Genomic DNA, 4,260 nt, shown 5'->3' with positions numbered 1-4,260 from the left:
ATATCACAGCATTGAAAGTTGCAATCACTTTGTCTTGTGCAGGACTTCTGAAATTGTTGGGTGGACTCATGCCAGGTTCCTGCACTCTGTGTGGTCAGAGGAAGGCAGCACTAGGAGGTACAGCCACCATGCTCTGAGGTTTTGGCTTGCCTAGGCAGTGCTGATGGTAATTCCAGCTCTGCTCTGGCACTCAGGCACTCGACATTATAAGAGGGATGTCTCCTCTCTCCAGGACATGTGGCAGAATAGTCTTTTTTAAGAATAGGAGCTGATTGACAAACTTGAAATCAGTGGTCTTTTAGCTGTGTTTTCTGAGCATCTGCCACCTGTTGGAGTTGCAGCCGCCAGAAATTTATCAGCACCAGAAAAAAGCCTTTGAGTTCCACCCAGTGGAAAAGAAGATGTGATCCCAGGCTTCAGAGCCTTAGGTCCTTTACCCAGGATGGGGGGAGATCTAGGTTTTTGGTTTTTGCTCCAAGAACTCTTAATGAATTTTCTTCACTGATTGTTTCTTATAAAATGCAGAAATTGTCAAAGCAGATCATAGATGTTTCTCTAAGGCCAGCTAGGCTTCCTGACTATATTCCTTCTGTCTTCTTGGGGAGATAGAGAAACATCAAAATTTTGCTACTTCATCTGGTGCAGATGTGACATAGGTGCTGTTATGCTTCACATACACTTTCAGAAGAAAGCTGAAAGATTTGGTTCAGATTTTCATTTTAGACTTGGACATCCCTTATCCATGTTTGCTGCCTGAAATAATTGATTTTTTTTTTAATGGGTATATCGGTGTTTGATGTACATCCATATTCTCTGATGCTGGTTTTTTTTAGCCAGCATCAGAGAATATGAATGAAATGTCAGAGAACAGAAAAATGAGACAAACCCACACTCATGGCTGAAAGCTGAAGTCAACAAAACCAGTTAATAATAAGGATTAGTTCACTTATGGAGCAGATAACTGAAGAGTGTGCTCGAGTTTCATATTTAAGAGGAGAAGTTTTATCAGAATGTACATGTAACTAAGTTACTGGATTGAAGGACAAGATCTGCAAGATGAATTCCCATAGCTCAGTGCTAAGATTAACTTAAACTTTTAAGGACAGTGACCCACTAAAAGTCTAAGACCTTTATGCTTTTCTGAGAAGACACAACTTGCTTATTCTGTGTCTGGATTTTTTTTTTTCAGGTCTCTTATGGTTTTAACTGCATTGTTGTCAGCCTTCACTCTGAATGGGAATGAGTCAGCTCCAAACCATAAACAGTGTAGCCATGGTTAGTAAGCCTGGGCTGCTAAGCCTTTATTGATAGCGTGGGCACAACAAGTCTGACTGCTTAGAGCACAACCAAAGCAAGCTCACATCTGCTTATAAAAAGAAAAATAAAGTTAACATATCCTCTCTGTTCTTTTCCTGCTTCCTCCCCCTGCCATGCTCTTTCCCTCTCCTTTTTTCTTTCTCTCTGTCCCACCCACACACATCCACAATAATGCTCACAGAAATTACACCTATCCAAGCCCCCCACCCAGATAGTTCAAATTCCTGAGTGGGATCTCACAGGGCACATGTTTGTTTGGAGTGGTAACGTGTGGCAGTGTTTTGGTGTGAGGCCCCTTGTGCAGTTCCTAACTATGAACTTGAACAAATAGTAGCTGTTATATTCATCCTTTCAATAAGGTTCCACTCAGCCTAAGAAGTGCTCATTTTTGCTTTGTACAGCCAACTGAGCCCAGAAAAGGGTAATGTAAATCATGCAGGGAAAGCCACAAAGCTGAGCTCCAAACACCTTTTGGGGAGTTTCCATTCAGAGGGAGCAGACTCACCCTAAGTTTTACTTAGACCACAATGGCAGGATGTCAGTGTCCACCTCTCACAGCACAGAGGCTGGCTGCAGAAATGTCAGTAGCAGCCCTGCTTGTCCTTGACAGTAGCAACCAATGAGACAGGAATTTTAGGTATAATTTATATGTGGCTACAAACCTGGGTTCCGTGGGCTTTTCTCATGTGCAAAATAAGAAACCGGTCACTCTTTCCCTAAATTTTCTTTTAATCTCTCTTTTCTTACACTAGCTAGGCACTGTTTTTGTTGTACATCATCTTCTGCCATTTTTCTGGCACAAGCAACATGCTGGCACAAGTCAGTGGAAATTCAACATTCATTAAGGTTTGCCTGCATGCCTTTGTATCACCTCTCTCTCTTTTTTCCCCCCCTAAGATGACTGCTTTCAAGAATGAGACTAACAATCTTACAACAGGAAGTCCTCCATTTCAGACAGGTAAGCTGCATAAGCTGCATCTTGGCTATTATTGCCTTGCATGCCTGGGAATTAGTTTTTCTGAGATCTGGGGATTTTTACCAGTGGGTTTTGAAAGGCATCAACAATCTTAGTCACCTACACATTTACAGGAGGACTGTGTTCTCAAAGAAGCAATACTTTTTGACAGAACAACTATGAAAAGTGCTGAGAAGTAAAAGGATCATCACAGAATACACACCTTTCTCCTTTTAAAATGTATAATCCTTACAGGGGATTACTGGTGGGTGAATATTAGAGCTGGTCTGCCTTCTAGCTTGAAAGCTTGTTTCTCAGGCAAAGCTGTCTTCTGGCAAATTAAAGGAAAATGAGTTTCTTAGGATTCCATTTCCCTCTGCCGAGGAGAAACTGATATAAGAGAAAGCAAGCTCACTTATTTCTCTGAATTCTTCCTCTAGATATGTGTGTGTATTTGTGTGTAATTTATTTATCCTGATGGCAAAACCCAAACTGGTGCAGAGCCCAGCATTTTCTTTACTTGCACTACCTAAGGAAACATCAGGAATGTAAAGATGGCTCTTTCTTTTTCACTTATTCCTGCTACCTGCGGGATGCCACAGGTCCTGGAGGTTCATCCACAAGCTCTGTACATCGGCTAAATGTGAGAGAAATAAAAATGTCACTGTTCTATTTGGAAGTTTCTTACATAGGTCCTCTACTACAGCATAGCTATAGTTTTAAACAAATGTATTGCCCATAAATTCATTGTAGTCAGGCAGTGGTATTCCCATTTAAGGAAAGGGAACAGAAAGAAAGTGAGACTTGCCCAACATTACATATATTCATGGTCATGGAGAATGACATTTGGTCCCTGGCAGAGCAAGGTTTGATTCGTTTCACAAGCTGAAATAGTGCATCAATTCATTTTTATAAGCCCCAAATTGTCCCTTAGCCCTTCAATCTCTAGATCAGTATGTCATTATGGTGGAATTAACTATCATATAGTACCTAAACCAAATATGGATTTCTCATGTTTTTCAAGTAGATATAAAATTTTCACAGTATTTGGACAATGGATTAGCAGATGGAGTGCAGAATTCTTGACTTTCAAAATGAGTTTTGGGGTTTAGAAAAGTCAGTCCAAAAAAATCATGTCTCACATGGTCTTACCTGCTGGAGAAGGTGAGAATTCCATTCCTATATCTTCTCCAAGTTAATTTCCTGTTCCTGCTTGACATCCTAAACTTTCACAGTCTGCACTTTAGGGCTTTGCAATGCTGTGAGGAGGGAGAATCCAATTAATTATGTCCTACCTCGCATTCAGCTTTCAGCAACCAATTATTAGACAAAACCTGGTTGAAGCACTCATTTGATTTAGGAGGCTTGGGTGTCTTGGCATTCATCAGGATTTACTGATGTTGATAAATTGCTCTTCTCTGTCATGGCTCTAAATAGATATATCAGGTTTGTCCAAGGCTTCTTGCCGAGCCTTGATCTAAATGGTTTTTCATCTATGAGCATGGAGCACTAGTTCTTTTATCTGAAGCTGAGATATGGAGGTCAGAAGTAATAAAACTGGCAATTTGTCTAATTATGAATTCCATTATTATTTTCTATCTTCAAGCAGCTGGGGTAAATCCACAAGAGTCTGCTTCAGTAAAACTCTCCTGAACTGGCATAGTGAGATAAATTAAAAATAGCATGAGCCAAGTATGTCCTAGGATATCTTTATGTGCAATACCTAAGAGAGCCTAGGTTGCAATCTGGACTCATGCTGTGTTAGCTGGAGTGCAGTAGAACTGAAAGAGATGGGTGGGGAGTGTGTTCTCTGTGCAGAGTTTGGGATGCTGCCTCCTGCCCCCCCATCCTGCCACCCCATTTTTTGTTAGTTTCCCTTTGAAGAGTGGTGAGAGGAATAACATGCAGACAGATGCATGGAGCTACCACCTGGTAGTAAAGCATGAACTGATGGTATTGTTTGGTTTAGTTACATTTCAAAGTAATTG

This window comes from Serinus canaria, chromosome 3 (genome assembly GCF_022539315.1).
Source record: "Serinus canaria isolate serCan28SL12 chromosome 3, serCan2020, whole genome shotgun sequence".
Taxonomy (NCBI): Eukaryota; Metazoa; Chordata; class Aves; order Passeriformes; family Fringillidae; genus Serinus; species Serinus canaria.
The sequence above is the reverse complement of the archived record's forward strand: the minus strand, read 5'-3'. Positions refer to the sequence as shown.